Source organism: Protopterus annectens, chromosome 6.part0, assembly GCF_019279795.1.
Source record: "Protopterus annectens isolate FY-2018-M chromosome 6.part0, PAN1.0, whole genome shotgun sequence".
NCBI lineage: Eukaryota > Metazoa > Chordata > Ceratodontiformes > Protopteridae > Protopterus > Protopterus annectens.
In genome coordinates, this window is record NC_056737.1 from 886,870,917 (window position 1) to 886,891,124 (window position 20,208).

At 36.0% G+C, this 20,208-nt stretch overlaps 1 long non-coding RNA gene across 1 annotated transcript in view; it reads right to left on the bottom strand.

Moving 5' to 3' along the window:
- Nucleotides 1-918: 918 nt before the first annotated feature.
- LOC122804595 overlaps nucleotides 919-20,208 on the bottom strand; it is a 66,351-nt gene continuing 47,061 nt past the window's right edge. The window contains exon 3 of the long non-coding RNA XR_006365230.1: nucleotides 919-2,118. This is a non-coding gene — a long non-coding RNA (uncharacterized LOC122804595). The remainder of the gene's footprint in view (nucleotides 2,119-20,208) is intronic.

The window sequence follows — 20,208 nt, forward strand, 5'->3', positions numbered from 1 at the left end:
TTGAAATACTGTGTAAATCTATTCCTGTTTTTAGTGACTGCCTCTCACTGGTGCCAGTGGTGAGGAGTGAGGCTCCTTGATTACTGGCCCTGGCCTAGGGTAAATATGGGATGTCACAGTCCTGCTCATAGATTTGATTCAATAGATGAATTTTGTAGCCTCCACTTTTGTAGTACTGATGGCATGACAATGTACATTACCTTTGTACTATAGCTAGTCTGCTGCCACAGTAACTGTAACTTTTTGGCCCCTGCTGCCTGATGATTTCTTTAAGGTGCAACACCATGAAGTCTTATCATCAGTAGTCCTCTCAAAGGGGTAGGTACCCCTTAATCAACAGCTATGCCTGCTCTTGCTGTCTTAATTGCATAAAAGGTGCTACACAGCACTCCTTGCATGTCTGTGGAGAGACTAGTTTGGGCACATGACAAATAGATATACAAAATGGTTTATCTTTAAAATGTTGTCATTGTAGTCACTTGTGAGCCCTCCTGCATACCTGCTGTATTACAAAGTTGGGCTATTGTGCAATTGCCAGTTGCATATATGTAAGAAAGACTCAGGAAAGGTGTTTTAAATACTGCACGTCTTGGGCTTTTGCACATTGCACTAACTATCACTCAGACAATCACTTTTCATGGCGGTATGACAAAGAATATTGAAAAAGCTGAAATTAAACCAAGTTAACCCAGTATAAAAAATCTCATACAGATGCATTTCAGTTTTAGTACTAATATCAGACTACCTGCAGCAATTTAAAAGGTGAGAAATTGAATGTATCCTAAGTTAGGAAATATAATACACTATGGCAAATCTGGAACTTGCTAAATAAGCAGATTTACTACGATATAAAAAATTATTTTCAAAGAAAAAGTAAAAAAATATACATATTGCTTTAACAGTCTTAGGATGCTGAAATTGTGTTTGATAAAATAATTTAGCCCTTTAAAGTTCAGAAATTGACAAGATCACATATTCTGCCTTCTTCAGTCTATATGTTAAAATCTCAAACAAAACATTCTCCAATATTTGTCTTATTAAAGGAACAGTACAGAATATCAATCATCTTTTTTCTGCTGATGCCATTTCAGTCTTTTTATCCAGCCAGAGTAACATTTCCAAACTGTTTCATCTTTTGAGTTAATTCAGATTATCATTTTAATGTATGAACCTGCACAATTAATAATAAATGATCAATCATCTGCCTATACTAAAGCAAACATTGATTTCTTTTCATTTATTTAGCAAACAGTTTTAATGACTTATGGTGATAAATCAATTTTATTTGTGATCGGATGTAACTAAAACCTGCAATTTAGTAATGCTACAATATAAAAGGTAATTTAATTTTAGACATTTAAACAGTATGTATACAACAAAGAGTAGAAGGAGTTCATATCACAGTTTTACCAATGTTTTATCTGTGGTTCAGACAATCCCTTTCTTTGCCCCAATCTCTTACTTTAGATTGTCTTCATATTGTATCAAAAGATAAATCTGAGACAACAGCAGATTGAATACCACATTACCGAGGTCACAAAATTAGATAGTGGCTAGCCTTACTTAATATTTCTATCTGTACATTGCCTAGTAGTCCCATTATTAGTAAATCTGCACTAGATGCATCATATTGTGTGTGGGACTTAGACTAAGGCTATAAGCAGTTAGCAAGCAGTTTCCTATTATCCACAATTAAATTGTTTCACCCTCAATTTGTCTACCGTGTGATTCTGAGAAAGTCAGTTAAACACATAGCTCTCCAAGGTTGTGTCAAAACGAGGGGCATATGAATCAGTATTTTAACCCATTTAACAAATACAGATAAATAAATAAATAATAAATATATTAAGCAGACAGAAAATAAAATGGTTGAGGTAACTCCAGCAAATCCGATTAATCCTTTCATCAGTACATAGCTATTTCTTCCTCTTTAAAGATGAAGCTCTCATTACACCAACTGGTATACATTTGAGTTTGTGTACTTCCAAAGGTTAATCTTGAATCATGGAAGATGTTACTGAGTCCTCTTACACTGACACAGCCACCTTCTTCTACCCTCATCAGTATAAGTTAGTCACCATAGAATGTTCCAGATGTAGCCCTCAGTTTTGTGATCAGCTGTAACAGAAAGAAAACATAATCTCATTTGATTTTTCTAACACAAACCTGGAAACCAACAGTCATCTATTTAAATAAAAACAACATTGTAGATTCTGTATAAAAGCAAAAAAGCGAGGTTGTAGAAGAGCAGTCACAAGGAAATTTGTTGACTTAAACACAAGTTTGTTACATTGTAGATTCTGTAGCAAGCTTGCAGAAAGCCAAATCCAATTTAAAACATACCTTAACTGATAAACTAATTTCTCGAAACATTAAACTCAGTATCATGAAACAGTTAATACGCAAAACATGTGATGCTGTCCTAATAATCAGAGACAATCCCTTTCTATCAGCATAGAGTAAATTGATAAGATATATAGCACCCCTTAGTTCAAAATCAGATTGCAGGTTGATTTATAAACTTTACAAAATGAAAGTACTTCAGAACATATATTTTGGTGTGCAACTGGTTTAAACTTTTTTGTATAATTAACTGAAATCTTTGAAAGCATTTGGTTTAAAAATGTAACCCAAGTCTACATGTTTTTATTTTTTATCACATAAATTCATATTCTTTTAGGAGTGATACTACTACCAAAAGGCAACTGTGGTGAAATGGAAACTCTCTGATACACCATCAATTAATGACTTACATTTAGTATAAAAAGAACACTTCAAAATGTAAGTTTGCCTCCTAATTGACAACAAATAATTTGCAAATTTATTCTAAGCTTCTTAAAATTAATAAATATGTCCAGTTATCTGTTATAAGACTGGCTAAATGCTGCTGTCTTTACTTTATCTGGCAAAATGTCCTGTACCTCTCTACACATTTATCAGTTCCTTGTTATATTAAAGTGACATACTGACATCCAAAGTCTTATACCCTTGTTGTTCAAATTGTTATTACAACACATCACGCCTATTTTGTAAAAATTGCAAACTCATAAATGTTGTATACACTAGTAATAAATTTCCTTAGAGTGCTTGATATCTCAAAACTATACTGATTTGGAGATGTTGACCTCTCTTATTAAGATAGATGTGTGATATCAAGAATTCTTCTAAAATGTCATTGTATGAAATATGTCCTTTTCTGTATAAGTCTGTATGGATTACAGATGGTAGATGCATAGTCCAACCTTTTTAGTATTAACAAGTTAAAAATCATTGTTTGTAAAATTAATCCAAAGCTTCAGAAAGCAAATGGACAAATGAGGTTTGCTTGCAAAAGAAGTTGATATGAATGGCAAAATGTAACTAATTGACAACCTAGAATCCAATACCTTTATAACAGGCTGCTATTTCTATTTTGTCACCTCCTATTACAGAACATGACAAGTAGGTGGGCAAACTAAATATGAGTACATAGGTATTATTGTTGTCTACAAAAATCTCACTCTATTTTGCCTAGCATGAGTACTGATCTAGAGTTGTTGGGATTTTTGTAACCCTGATATGTTTGTTAAATATCTTAATAATTTAGTAGCACCTGGATGTTCGTCACAAATTGTACCCTTAGGAATTGGAAGATATATGATGTAGACAAGTAAAAAACAAGTTTATGACTGCTAATGAGCTTTATCCTGCAGCCCATGGTTTGAGCCATTCAGTCTCCATTTGCCTCAATTACTCCTTGCATAATATTGCAAACTTACTAGCTACCTATTGAAAATAAACAAAATAATTACTGGGGGGCAGGCCCCCCTACACCTCACACAACCCCTACTAATTATATATATATATATATATATATATATATATATATATATATATATATATATATATACACACACACACACACACACACACACACACACACACACACACACACACACAACAAGTCAAAGATTACACTACCACTAGAGTGGGGAAAGGGCAAAATCTTCGATTCCCACTGTGCCATGATCTTGAACAGAAAAAAAGCCAGTATTTCAATTAGCTGGCTTTCAATTAGCTGTACCCACTTTTTCTCATTTTATAAATTGTCTTTTAACAAATAGAATGTAACCCGTGTGTGTGTGTGTGTGTGTGTGTGTGTGTGTGTGTGTGTGTGTGTGTGTGTGTGTGTGTGTAAAAGCCATAGCCGTGCTGCCTGCCCATACCATTAGAATTTATCATCACCCTATGTCATTATCTGTACAGTTCTCAGAAGGGTCTACAACAAGCATATTAGTCCCATCTGATCAAAGACCACCATCTCACCACCAAGGACTCGATTATCGTATAGTTTATATGGGCTGCTGATCATATTCAGACTGAAATAATAAATTTGGGGTTAGATGCGGCAATCATCCAGAGAGACTGAAGTGCAGAAGTTGTGGACAAAAAGAGTAAAAGGGGATGGGATGTAGTTTAGCTTTTTAGACAGCAATCAGAAAAGGGATTTAGGTTAAAAGGACAATAAGTATCACTTAACATAGAAATCAGTTAAAATATTCTTAATACTTAATGGTGACAGAGCTTTTCAATGTGCAACTGAAAAGAACATTAACTTTTTTTAAGAGGAGCATTCCTCACAATGAGGTACACTTGAGAGGTATGACTTCTAAACATTTTCTACCCCCTCACTTTATCTTCACATCAAACAATGAAGCAAAGTCTATAAAAATGTTGGATCCTGGGTGAGCTCATTTCACCCATCATATCTTCTTTTACACTACCTAATGGTTTCTTGTTGTTCTCCTTGACACTGCATCCCCACTAGGATTTTTAATGCACAGCACAATTTGATCTCATGTTTTGCATATACTAGACTTCTCTGGTTAAAAGACCCAAAATTACTCCTCCTCATTCACTTACTTCAACTCACACTTTAACTAATCTTTTATTTGAAAAAAAAAATTGGTTATAATATATTTTTGTACATTTCTATCCCAAACTAAACTTAAGAATTCATCACCTTCTTTCTATACTCACCTCAACCTCATCTGATTAGCTAATTTTTGCAGTCTGATGAGGTATACTGTATGATACTGTGAGAATAGTGTGTATATTTTATTTTATTTTCAGCTATTGTTTGTATTTTTTAACTTTTGCTTTGTTAGGCATCTGATTGGTTATTTTCTCAATAGTTGTTAATTCTCCTGCTGGTCTGTACTATTTTCCAATAAAATGCTGGACTTGGATGACTCTACAAAGCCATACAAGTTTATACAGCATTTTTACCACATTTCCATCATCAGACTACAGAACTTTTTATTCATATATTCCTTACTGCATTTAGTTTTGCAGTCAGATGCAAAATGGTTCTTGCAATTTAGTCTGTCTGAAGAAGTTAACATGTTCCAGTGAAAACACGCACATTTTCATATATTTTTTATGTATTTAATGACATGCCATTTAATCACCATTACTATTTATAATCTTACTTGTGTTTAGTTTTGCTGTCATTACTGATTTTGCTAATGTTACCCAATGAGATCAGAGGTTTCCTTTTTGTTTATTTGTTTGATAGATTGTTTTTATTCTAGTTTTAACATTTTCAGACAAGTCCAATTGTTGGACTTGTCTAAAAATGGTATTTGTCTGAAAATGCTATTTTACAAGTATTGCTTCACGTTAATCTAAATACATCTCAGCATGTGATGTAGATAACAATAAGAAAATCATTATGTTATACCTTCTATCTTAACAAGTCCTAGTCTAAGAATGTGAATTTTCTATACAAATTTTCTACCAGTCAGCAGTACTTTTTTCATATCATTAAACAAAATGTACTGGGACAATGCCTCAAAAGATATACAACCAGCAAAATTCAAAATTTGATGAACACTTAATGTCTTACCTTTGTATCAGATCATGTGGCCACAGTGAGAATTCTGAATGGGTCATTATTTACTCCTCCAATGAGGATGGATTTGCAGCAAATAATTTTAGCCATTTGGGTTTAATTTTAGAAGTTTTAAATATCCAAATCACCCAAAATTAAAATAACTTTGTAAACAAATAGACCGGGCTGTAATAAAAACTAGGGTTTTTATTCTCGTTGACCAGAATTAAGCGCTTCTGGCTATGCACAGCGTAGCCTTCATCAGAATACATTTCCTTACAAAACATCTTCTTTTAATAAATAGTATTAATCAATCACAATCATAAACCAATTAACTTCCTAATACACAATCACTATACTACTCATTCTCTCATTAAAATTGTATACTATTAATTTATATTCTACCAATGGGTACATGAAAACAAAAAATTGTTAATAAATAATGATTAAAAAATTCTTAATTATACATTCATATTTTGACTCTTGTTTTAAATGTGTTCATATTTTATTTGCCCTCTCCTGTAAAACTGGAACTATAGAAATGCTTTCATTTAAACCGGGGGGGGGGGGGCATGGCTGCTGTTCTAAATTGCCATTGTGCTTCTTTTTTCTTCAACAGATTTTTCCAGTCACCCCCCCCCCCCAGGATTTAATTTAACTTGCTCAACTATTCCGAATATAAACTTAGTAAAAAAGGGGCACACCTCAGAATGTTTGTATAATGCACTTTTATTTATTTTATTTATTTATTTTACATTTGTTGACCGGGCTAGTCCAACTGGATATATTTCCATTTTCAGCAGAGGCCCGGGGAGCAAAGCTCCACATATAGACAAAAGGAGATTTTAATATCATTTACATGTTCATACACTCTGTTCCTAAGTGCCCGTTCAGTTTTTCCCAAATAGAATCCTGAACAGGAGTTGCAAACTGCTAAATAAACAACTCCTTTACTCAGACAGTTCCCTTTAACAAATTATACCCTGCTTTTCATCCTATTGTCCAAGACTACAAAATTCTCTTTGTGTATAAAACAACATTATTTACACCTTCCACAAGATCTAGTACCTGTATTTCTTACCATTTTGGGTTCTAACTTGTGTTCTAAGAGACTCTTAATGTTGTACCCTGTTTTATTCACAAATTTGGGACCTTTTTCTTGTATATCTCCTGATTAGTTTTGAAAATGGTCCAGTTCTTTTGAATTATCTCCCTAAATTCCTTGGTTAAAAAATTGTATTCCAATATACATGCTCTTCTGTATTTATCATTTTCCTTACTAGTTTCTGAGGTTTTTTTTGTAGTCCCACTCCTAATGGGGGGGGGGGGATAGTCCGTACCCCACTTATTATGCACTTCTGAAATAATTTCCTTGACTAGCTCCTTGGGAGATCCTCTCTCTTCAAACATTGTTTGTATTTTGTTTAGCTCATCTTCCAAATCTTCGTAATGGGAGGTCATTCTTGTGACCCTCACAGCCTGTCCCTTCACTATACATTTTTGCGCTGGAGGGTGATTACTCCCAAAGTGTAAATAGGTATTGCAAAATGTATCTTTCCTATGTATTTGTGATCTGAATCCATTCACATCTTTGATGATTTGTACATCCAGGTAATTAATACTTGTAGAGTCATAATTGTTAGTAAACTCTAAAAAAATCAGTAGTTCCATAAATTCGGAAATTTCATCTTGTGTGGCCTTCCATAAAACAAATATGTCATCCAAAAATCTGGAATATAGTTGTATTTTATTCCAGTAAGGGCTTTTAAATATGTGGTTGGACTCCCATCCCAAAAGTACAATATTGGCATAAATGGGGGCACATGCTACACCCCAAATTTGCTGATAATACTCGTCTTCGAAGAAGATAAAGTTGATTTCTAATATTAAACTCATAATTTCATAAGTTAGATTAATCTTGTTATGCTCCAACTTGAAAAAAGCGAATAAAGCTTCTTCAAAAAGTTCCAACCCTTCCTTTTTAGGTATCACCATAAATCTTTCACATCTATAGTAAGGAGTATCAGGTTGTCTTGCCATTTCTCCTTTTTCAATGCCCCCAAGAATTCCCAAGAATTTTTGACCAAGTGTTCTCTTTCATTTACTACATGCTTCACCCAGAAATCTACTAGTACTGCTAATGGATAAGTTTTGGAAATCCCCGCTGCCACAATAGGTCTAAAAGGTGGTTTATCAATATTTTTATGTTATTTAGGGATTCCAAAAAAAGATGGAATTATTGAGTCCCTCACATACAAAAAATTGTATAATTCTTGTTATATTCTGTTATTTAACAGATATTCCTCTAAATAGGAATTGATCCGGGCATAGGAGATATTAATCTGATTGGTAGAAACCACAACATAAGTCTCTTCATTGAACAACAAATTTTGCATTTCATCTGAGTAATCAGTTGATTTATATAACACCACTTCACCTCCCTTATCAGGAATCATTATCCTAATAGCCTCATCTTTTCTCAAATCCATTAAAAGATTAAATTCTTCTTTAATTAGATTCCAGTTTATTTTCTTGGTTTTGTTTCTCTCATGAGACTCATATATTTCTTCCAACACTATTTTCTCAAAGGTGTCAATTAAAGGGTGAAGGGTGGGTTGTACACACCACCTTTGTGTGGAATGTCTCTGTTATTAGTTTGATTGTAAATATTATCTGAAAATAAAATGTCAAAGTTCAGTTTCCTAGTATACAACTTTAGTTCCCTAATGTTGTCCACCATATTGGCTCTGGATTGAGGTACAAATTTAATACCTTTAGAAAAAAGTTTGAAATGGGTTTCCATGCTAGTCTGTTCTGTATAGTTGTAAATAGTAAACCCATCCAATGTATTAACTATTGCCTGTCTATCTATTGTTGATGTTAATCCATTCTCTGCTGTTTGTTCTTTCTCTAAATTGTGGGTTAATAATGAGAATTAATTAGTAACATAAGTAAAAGTACCCCCACACTGAATATCACTCAGGGATTATTCAGCAGGACTTAAAGAAATATTGTGAGTCTGCATAGCTTAAACAAAAAATACATAGCTTGATCAGCTGAGTGTTAAGGCATGCAGTTCACTAATACTTTAGGCAAAAAATGTAAGTAACTCAAGAAAGGACAGCTGTTGTGAACGCCAGTATCAATATGTGTGTACAAAGCTGCAGGTAACCCATCCCACCTAATCAAATAATACATTTAACGCAAAGGGTAGAATGATATTGGGAGGAAGGTGAAGTTGTTTTCATGGCACTGAAGTTTAATGATCTGACAGCAACCCAGATGACTAAGCGCCAGGGGACCTGGCTGGGGATGGTGAGAATGAATGATCAGCACTGGCCTGCTCATACTATGGGAGGGATATAGCCTGGTCTGCAGCAGTACTGGCACTCATTGAAGGCTGGATGTTGCAACAGTGCAGCATAGGACCAAAATGTGCCCACTCTCCAAGCCTGGTGATGCAAGTAATGGATAAGGACTGCTGCAGGGTTCTCTGAGATAATGCAGTATGTAAAATCCTGATGGCTGCCTGCACGATGGCCTGTCATGATCATCTCTCACCTGCACAGAAAAAAATAGGCCAATCAGTTAATAGGAAGGCTGCTGGTTAGCAGGAATATGACGAAAAAAGACCAAGGAAAAACTGTTCAGAGGGTCATGGAAAGAGTTTGCATAAATTATTAATGACAAGCATGCTTAAATAAGTAACTGATTTAAATAAAACATTTGAACACCAGTGGACAATTATAAATTTACAAAGTCTAGCATTAAAAAGAGACTGGATTAGATAAGGAGGACAGAAAAATGTACAGCTCTACAATCCTTTGCTCAGAGCCATGGTGCTTAAGCAAGGAAGATTATCCATTTAAGAGAGCTGGTCCAGGGGGCCTCCCACAACATAGTGGCTTCAATATTGGAAGGGTATGGTGCAGTTAGATGGGTCAAAAACTATCAACAGTATACATCAAGAGACATTATACATTGGGGCCAGTTGTTTTTGTACCATCCATGTCAGCAACTGTATCCCTAGTTGCAATTTCCTCAGTTATTGCTTCTCTGGTGATCATATTTAAATCAGTAAATGCATCACCAAGGCTATTACTCCCTTTTGTAACATGCTGGCTTCACAAAAACAACCCTTATGACTATAAACTGAGACACTGAGTTTTTTTTTCGAGAAAATGCTGGTAAATATCAAATTTGGATGGAAAATAGAAAAGAACTCACATGATTTTCATGGAATTTAATATTTTTGGCAAGAGAACTAATTCACCACAGGATGCATTTCCGCTCATATAACTATTTATAATATTGTCAGCTTGCACAACTGAGTGTTCTGTGTCTGGATTCTGTTTAAATTTTCAATATATCTTGATGTAGAAGAAAATTAAAATGAAATCCCTGTAATGACAAGTGATTACATTTAAAAATCATGGGTATATTTTTGGGATCATTTTTTTGAAAACCAAAAATCATTGTCCCCGACTATAAATCAATGGATACAAAAGTAAATATCTTACTATAATGAAACTGGTTCTTTGAACAAGTTTATAGAAACAAACCTGGCACTTTTATTAAAAGTTAATGTATTAGTTCAAGTATCCAACAACTGATATGATCCAGATGATTTTTTTTTTTAATAAAATCTTTCTCTCTTAGGGAAAGAACACAGGAAAAACATTACTTGGCTAATAACAGGAGCATTGTTGCACCTTGTAAGTGACAGTCTAGCCTGCTAATATACCAAAACAGTCATCCCCGTAATAACTGACCAAGGTTTTATAACTATCTAAACTAGTGCTTGCTTTAATTTAATTCAGTAGTCTATTCCATGCATCAGCTCAGAGAACCAGTTAGTTCATCTCTCATTCCTATATAATCATACACACAGCTAAGCTGTGCTAAGTAAGTTGCCATTTTGGTTATAATAAAAGTTAACTGTTTGCTGAAACTAATATTGAATCATCCAAAAACTCCAAGGAAAGGGTGCCACAGAACCAAGAACCAGTAAAACCACAAAAGGCACCCAAAGAGGCAGGAGGTAATAATAAAACACAAGCCTGTCGGTGTAAGCAGCAGCAGGTTTAATCGCATAAACACCACACAATACAAAGCGTTTTTGTCCACCAGACTTCTTCAGATGTAAAATGAATGAATGAAGGCTGTGCCTGCTTATATACCCCTCCCAATTTAATTAAATTTAATTAATAGTTGAAACAGTTGTTTAATTGACACCAATTAAATCCTATAACTAAAATGTTCGTGACAGCCTACCAACTTGCCACAAATACAGATGAAAATAGATAAAAACATGCACATTTTTTTAAAAAGAATTTTAAGTATGTAAATACTAAAACCATCACAATGTGTTGGACAGATAAATAAATATACTTGAATCAAAAACCTACAAAAAGAACTTGAAAAACAAAATATATACTTATTTTATAGTTTTGCAGCTCTCATTTTTAAAATAGGGGCAATGGATATGTATTCATTCAGCCCTGGGAATCTGTTGGCTTCCAATAACAATTGCCAAAATATTTCTCTCACCTCTATCCTATTTTCCCACGCCCCCCCCCCCCCACATCACATTGAACCTTCTCTACAACAAAGAAGCCCCATTTTGCTTGGGGACATGTCAGTGTATGTTTAAACAAGGCATTTTTGATATCTTCAACTCTAATAGCATATAAATACTCATAACTCCTCCTTCTGAGTTTACGAGTAGTTTTTCCAATGTAAAATGCACCACAGGTTTTGCATAAGGCTAAATAAATCAAGCCTTCACTACTACAATTGGAAAAACTACTACTCTGAATCTGATAATCTCTTGACAGGATGTGTACAGAATCCTGTCTAAGTATATATGGGCATTGGGCACATGCCCCACATTTGTAGGTTCCCAATTTCTTACATGAAACAATAGAACCATTGTGCTCCAGCAAATCCTTGAGGTTCCTGCCTTTTTTGTATGTGAATCCTAGGGTGTTGGTAAACAAAACGTCCAACTCTGAATAACACTTAAACCTGCTCCAATGTTGGGTAATAATGTTTATAACCCTAGAGGTATTCTGATTATAAAACATCACATAATTACCCCCAAGGTTTCTGAATTCATCCCTGGTAACGTCACCCCTGGTGGTTGTGTGATACCCTGCACATTTACTGGTACTATCACACTTGTATCTCCTGTTCTCAAAATAGGGGCAAACCTATCCTTTCTCCCATTCTTTACTTCCTCCAATACCTCATCAATTAAACAGTTAGGATACTTCCTAGATATAAACATTTCTTTGACTCTCTGACTTTCATCTTCGAAGTCCGAGTCCAAAGACGTCATCCTACAACTACGGACAAATTGTCCCTTGATAATACTTCTCTTCTGTTTAAACGGATGGGAGCTAGTGAAATATAAGTAAGAGTTAGAAAAGGTTTCCTTTCTGTATACATTACATGTAAACTGCTGCCCTAGGACATCTTTTTTAATAGTGACGTCCAGAAAGTTCATATAGTCTTGTGTGATATGGGAAGTAAATTTCAAAAAATTAGTGGTATGGTTTAGATAGTCTATAAATTCTGTTAACTTTTCTATACTACCTTTCCAAAAAATGCAAATATCATCCAGGTAACGTTTGTAACATACCCAATATTGTGCATATTCAGACTGGAATACAAACTTCTCTTCCCAAACTATAAGCACAATGTTGGCATAAGTAAGGGCACAACTTGCTCCCATGGCCACTCCCTGGATCTGTTTAAACAACTCACCCTCAAAAAATATAAAATTGTGTTTCAATACCAAATCCATCAACTCTGTATAAACCAAAAAAGTATTATGATCAAGTTTTCCATGTTGGTGAATGGCATCCTGGAACCATTCTGACCCTGTAGAATGTGGGAATCACATTAAATAAATCCTGAATATCAAGGGTTACAAATATTAAGGAATCAGAGTACATATTACTGTTAATGCTTCTCAAAAATTCCCAGGAGTCCTTAAGTATACCATTGGCCCTAACACAAATATCTTTTAATTTTATATCCAAATATTTGGCCAAAGGATGGGTTTTAGAGCCATTGGCTGTCACAATGGGTCTCAGGGGTGGATCCTCCACACTTTTATGTACCTTGGGTATCCCGAAAATAGCAGGGATACGGGGTCTGTCCACACTGAGATACTTAAAAGTGTCCTGGTTTATAAAATTGTCATTCAGCATGTCCTGTAAAACCAAATCAATCTTATGGTATGCTAAGTTAATCTCATTTTTGGATACCCTAACATACCTGTTGGCATCATTGAGCATATCCATCATCTTACTGGAATACAAAATACTGTCCATGAAGACCACCCCTCCACCTTTATCGGGTTGCATCACCCTCAGGTATCTATTTTCTTGAATGGATTTGAGAAGTAACTTTTCATCTCTAGTCAGGTTAAATTTACCATGCCATCCACCCCTGTAAATGTTCCTGATTTCTTCTTCGACCTCCCTTTCAAAATTTTTTAGCTGGTGGTGTATAGGGGGATTATAGGTACTAGGTCTTCTAATACCACTATTAGTACCACCATCCTGTTGCCCCTGAAACATAATGTCTAAATTCTTTTTCTGTAGAAAAATCCTCAAGTCTATTAAGCTATCAGCTCAGAGAACCAGTTAGTTCATCTCTCATTCCTATATAATCATACACACAGCTAAGCTGTGCTAAGTAAGTTGCCATTTTGGTTATAATAAAAGTTACCAGTTTGCTGAAACTAATGTTGAATCATGATATTTCCAACCTATCAAAGTAAATTGTGTATTAGCCATATTAACATCTCACACTCTTACTGAGCTATATTTGAAAAATTGCAGTTCATCTGGTCATATGGGTTCCACTTTATAATCTCGAAATACTGAAATCTCGAATTTCAGTATCCCGAGACCATAAACTCGAACTTTCCAAATCCCAAAACCATGAAACACAAAATCACAAAAATATACACACCATACACCACACAATACATATATCATCCAACCCACACTACAACAAACCAACAATCAAAACACACACAAACACAAAAACATAAACCAACAAACCTGCACTACATATAAACAGGGGGGGGCAAGCCACCCTGCACCCCCGCTACTTATATATACTAACTCCAAGATTGCACCAAACAGAAAAAGACAGCAAACTCACCACTATATACTCTACAGTACCCTCACACACACAACACAAATATATGAACACCACCACCTTCAACACTTAAAACATTCATACTTTTACCTGCCCTACCCTAACCCACACATAAAACTTCCAAACACACTCACATATATTCAAACACATACCTAAAACCCAACAAAATACCCACTTACCTTACATACCAGCTAAATCCACACACTACATGATACATCCTGCACACACTACATTCAGCGTCAAATACCAGAACACCATAACTGCGAATTCGACAGTTGCAGATTCGCACTTATGGAGTTTCGTTTCATAGGTTGGTACTAGGCTATTAGCCCTAGGGCCTATATAAGCCTAGCCATAACAATTCCCTGGCTATTTCTTCCCACACTATTTACTTCCCTTTCGGGATTTTAAAATTCTACTTTATGGTCTCGAGATACTGAAATTCGAGATTTCAGTATTTCGAGATTATAAAGTGGAACCTTCATATGTCATCAAAAGGACTTTGTCACTCCCAATAAAAATCAATTAGAATTACCCATAAGGAGAGTTTGAATGTCACGCATGAATATCCACAGCCACACTCTTAAAGATGCATACATATGTTCACATGCAAACATACGCATACGCACACACACACACACATACAAAAAACACACACACACATATTCACATCAGCAGTAAAAGCATTAATCACTGCTGTATTTTACAATTATACATATTTATATACTAATTCTAATTTGCATACTGGCACTGTTCTCAATATTGTGTAAAACAGCCGAGGAAAGACAATGACAACAATCTGGGTTGATAGTTAGTATTTAAGTATTTTACCTGCCATTGTTTAAAATTATGATGACTAATAATAAAATGCAATCCCTCACCTACTATTTCAACTAGAAGAATGTCCACTAACTGTCCAGATACTCCTTCTTTCCTTGTTGGTCCAGCGGCAATGACAACCTTGCAGAATGTGTGGGGGTATGTGGGCAGGGGTCTAGGTTCAATCTCCAAGACAAGAGTCAGAGTTTTCCTTTCCTGTTGTATTCTTATTAATATTAATATGTTTAGTTTTAAAGCTGTTGCACAGGTATCATTCACTTTGACTTTTCCTTTAAAATGTATGTTAATCAGCCAAGGAGGTTTCTCTGCAAAGAATAATTTAACTTGTTTTAAGTGTTTTGAATGAATCAGCCCTTACACTTCACCACCTGACCCTGACAGATGCATCACATAACAGTTCTGTTGGGGGAAAAAAGATTCATATCAATCTTTTCATTATCAAGATTTACTTTCATGGTTTACAGAGAGCAACAATTTATATGATGAGAAATAAAAATCCCTTTTTTTTACAAAAACATCAGCATGCCAAGTGATACATGCATTCTAAACACATTAAAGAAGGGAGAGAAAGAGAATATAAATATATTATAGTAAAGTAAATGGTTGATTTTCTTGATGATCTTATTAATCATTTTAATTCTAATTTATATTGCCTGTTTTTCATAATAAGTAAGACACCTGGGGAATGGTGATAATTAAAATCCATGCATATGGTCATAGTCCATAGTCACCATCCCCACAAGAGGTGAAAACATACTTGATCTCATCATCACGAACATGGGATCAAAATGTTCAACACCGGAAGTATACCCCTCACTGGTGAGATCAGATCATAAACTAATCTCGCTGGAGGTCCTCATCCCGCCCCCACCTGAAACAAAAAAGACCACAGTGAAAAACTTCTCAAAAGCCGATTTCACACTTCTAAAAACTAGTGTGGTCTCCTTTAAGGCCCCTGAGCCAGTGGTAAACATTACTCAAACCGCTGAATCACTTACAAATGCCTTCTACCAGCACCTACAGGACTGCATGGATCAGGCAATCCCAAACAAAACTAAGACTCTCTGTACCAAAGGCAAGCGTCCAGTCTGGTGGACCCCAGCCATAAACAAGCTCTACAACAAAAGGAGGAAGCTACTACAAGATAGAGCAAAATCCTTGAAAGGTAAGACACCTTTGATCATTATAAGTAAAAACTAAGAGCTCTCATAAAATCATCCAAGGCAAATTTTGAGAGAAAAATCGCCAAGGACTCTAAAGACAATCATAAGGCCTTCTTTAGCTATGTTAGAAACCTAGGAGGAAACTCCCAGATATGCTCAGAATTAGTTCAAAATGATGTGAAAATTACTGAACCTACACACATTGCTAACATACTGGCTGACAGGTTCAGTGCAAACTTCTCCCCCCCAAAAGGAGAGATATCTATTCCAGAGGATTGTAGCCCCCAAACATCTCCAACGCCCAGGTGAGAACTGCCCTCACTAAGGCAAAAACACAGCATCCATGGGACCGGATGGTGTCCCCGGCTGTGTGCTTCATGAACTCAACGAGGAATTAAACCCACAGTTAGGACAGCTGTTTAATCTTAGCCTCACCTCAGGATACGCACCCAAGGAGTGGCGCACGGCGACTGTGGTCCCACTTCATAAGGGCGGTGCCTCCACAGACCCTGGAAATTACCGCCCATTAGCTTGACAAGCCTTATCTGCAAAGCCATGGAGAGGATCATAATGGAACTCATAAATAAAGACATAGGGAACTTGCAGACTTTGGATCCAACCCAGTTTGGCTTTGTCAAAGGCAGATCCTGCCTCTTAAACTTGGTTGACTTTTTCGAGACAGTCACCAAGGCCATTGATGAGGGAAAGGCAGTCCATACAGCCTACCTCGACCTGGCAAAGGCCTTCGACACAATACCCCACTCAGGTATCATCGAAAAACTCATCAGCTTGAATGTAAACCCATACATCACAAGATGGGTTGCAAACTGGCTAAGCGACAGAACCCACAGGGTCAGAGTTGCTGGAGCCATGTCAGACTCAAAGCCTGTCACAAGTGGTGTCCCACAGGGCTCAGTCCTGGGTCCACTCTTGTTCGGCATCTACTTTTCTGAAGTACAAGCAAACACAGGAGGGTTATGGCTGACAAAGTTTGCAGATGACTGCAAACTGGGCCATAGTCGAAAACACATCTGACACAGATATCCTCCAGAAGGGCCTCACAGAAACGGATAACTGGTGCCAGAGCCATGGCCTGAAGTTAAACGCCAAAAATGCATAGTCATACCCTTCGGGAAAAACAAGGTTACCCCTAGCTACCATATAGGTGACAATCCACTGAGCACAGAAAAAGTCATCAGGGATCTGGGGACCCAAGTTGACAGTAGTCTTCGTTTGACACTCATGTTGCTAAAGTAGTTAGGAAAACCTTCTATATCGCCCACCTGATCATGAAGGGATTCACATCTAGATCAAGGGAGGTCATCGTCCCCTGTACTCATCACTCATTAGACCTATGATTGAGTACAATGCCCGCTCGAATGTATCTGACCAGACACCTGATGCAGCTTGAAAGGCCCCAAAAGTTCCTCACCAAAAGGATAAAGGGTCTCAAAATATGTCTTATGCTGCCCGACTGAATGAACTCCAGCTTTATTCAGTCTCATACCGCTTGCTCAGAGGTGACCTGTGCCTGACATATAAGGCCATGTCAAACCCAGATTTGATGAATATGCTTCACCTCAAAAATCTAGATCCCTCAGAACCACAAGGGCGGGAGACTTAAACCTTGACACGGTTATAAATAGAACGTGCTGGAGGGACAGATTCATCACCCAGAGACTCCCTATGCTGTGGAACAAAATCCCGGTACATGTGAGGCAGAGCACCTCGCTGGCCTTGTTCAAGAGGAATCTTGACCAATGGATGGGAGATCGCAGATATACCCCAGGGATTACTTCAGTGTCACTGCTTGACAGAGGCACAGAAAAATGATAGGCATAGTTTTTATTCAAACTAAAGGGGTGGCGAAAGCCACATAACTATGGGCTAGGCTTATAAATGCCCTTGGGCAGATAGCCTAGTATGAACCTATGAACCTATGAACCTATATGCATCTTAAGTATCCATAACATTATAGAGTTCTGATATTGCTTGCAGGTGAAAAATATCAATTCATAAATTAGCCTTTTGGTTAGTTTGTTACTAAATAAAAGAAACTGTAAAAATGTTAAAAATATAACTAAGCATCTGTTGAAGATCAGTGCTCGTTTAGATGCAGCCTTTGATAACAGATGTAATGTGGCAGACTGATTCTTTAAAACAAAACCTTTATGAACAATACCTGAAAATAAATAATGTCATTTGTTGTAAATTAAATGTATTGATTTTGGACAAGTATATAGTAGTACTTTCAATAAAAGAAAGGAACTTACTCATAGACATTTATGTTCTTACGTATGTGAATTACTAACTGTGTCTAAAACCCTTACAGAAACATGAATGCTTACTAAACACTTTTCAACTAAAATATTTCTCCTGAGTAAATAGGCCACTTCACAACTGATAAAACACTGTCAAAGTACAAAAGCCTTTCAGTCCTATGACTTTTGTTACATGTAACATAAAATGTATCCTTAGTAAGACTTATCTACATATTTCTTTCCCACCAGGCAGTAGCAAAGTGTCTGAATTGTACCACATACAGCATATCCCAGTGATTTTTTTTTAATTAAATTAATTTATTTTTATTTTGCATTTATTTACCAGGGTTACAACTGACCATTTACAGGTACTGTTCGGGTGAACCTCTACTACACAAAACATAGCCTTAAAACATTAAATAAATCCTATAATAAACAAACCAAACTAGTTATTCTCATAAATAAGACAGAATATTATTTTAAAAAGGTATATTAATGATGTATGCTTATTATTTTTAAACAGAGTGCAATACTTCAGAAACGCTGTAATTAATAGCTACCTCACTTTTTCACATATACATCTGGTGTGGAACCTTTAAGTGACAGGACATGGAATCATTAATTTCACCACACTTTCCTCAGGCATGCCCAGTTGCACAAGCGTAGAATATAACATGGACAGGCTGCCAAAGCATTACTGCACATGATATTATATGTTGCAGCTGTAATGTGATTCCTCCCTTTGATAATCATGATATATTCATACTATGTCATAATGTTTGGGCATGTCTAACTACCAATCTGAACATGAATATTTTTGCTGAGGAATGTGTTCAGCTCATCAGAGACAAGACATGACAGTCTAAAACATCATATCTAAGGAGCACCAGCAACCAGAAAGGACCACGTTTTTTCTACTAATGATGTAATTTTCCTTCACGAATCAAACACACTTTTTGGCAGTTGATGACCGCATGCCATTGTTTTTTGGTTTCATGGTTGCCACAAGGCCGTAGAACTGCAGTTACTACAATATTTGGTACTTACGTATTATCACAACCACATTTCTGCGGCAGCTGCAAGTGTACTTTAGAACACAAAGATGGAAATGATAGCAATATTATTGTTGTATACACCACAAAATTGGCAAGGTGAAGAATCGGGTACTAAGCTTGTTAGGAAAATGTTAAATGAGTATGTGTTTTAGTTAAAGTTCCGTGTTTCACTGCATAAATAACACACAAGAAGTAAAAAGAGTAATTTGCTGTTTGGTTTAGTAACTAAAGACTTCCCAATAGTCGATTTTTCATGGTGAAATCATAAGAATGCATCCTTTTATAAAAATCGTTGCCAAAGCGCAAAGAAAAGAAAATGAATCAATGTAAAATTAAATCTATCCTTTTGAATTAGCGAAGTAGATGCATAGCTCCGTTATCAGTACCACATGCAGTTATGAGTTACTGGTTTTAGAAATGCAATTTAGAACTGTAAACAATACCTGTATAAAGAATATGTAATGTGTGCGTTGATAACATTTTCAAAAAAAATTATATTGTGTCTGACAATTGCATTTTACCGGGTTTTTGGTTTGTTACACCTAACAAGCTTAGTACCCAATTCTTCACCCTACTAATTACCTTGTGTATAGAACGCTGATACAATCCATACTCCCATTAACATCTCACCAGAATTCCAACTCCCATTTTGTACATACCCATATACCTCACTTGTATTTAGATTACTTACTGTGCTAATCTTTTATTGGTACTTGGGGTTAGTTGTCATTAGAAGAGCTTATACCAGCAAGAACTATCCCATCTCCTGAAATGGTTCATCCCATTAAAATAATAAATGTACTGTAATGGGTAAAGGACTGTACCCACGAGGAGGAATG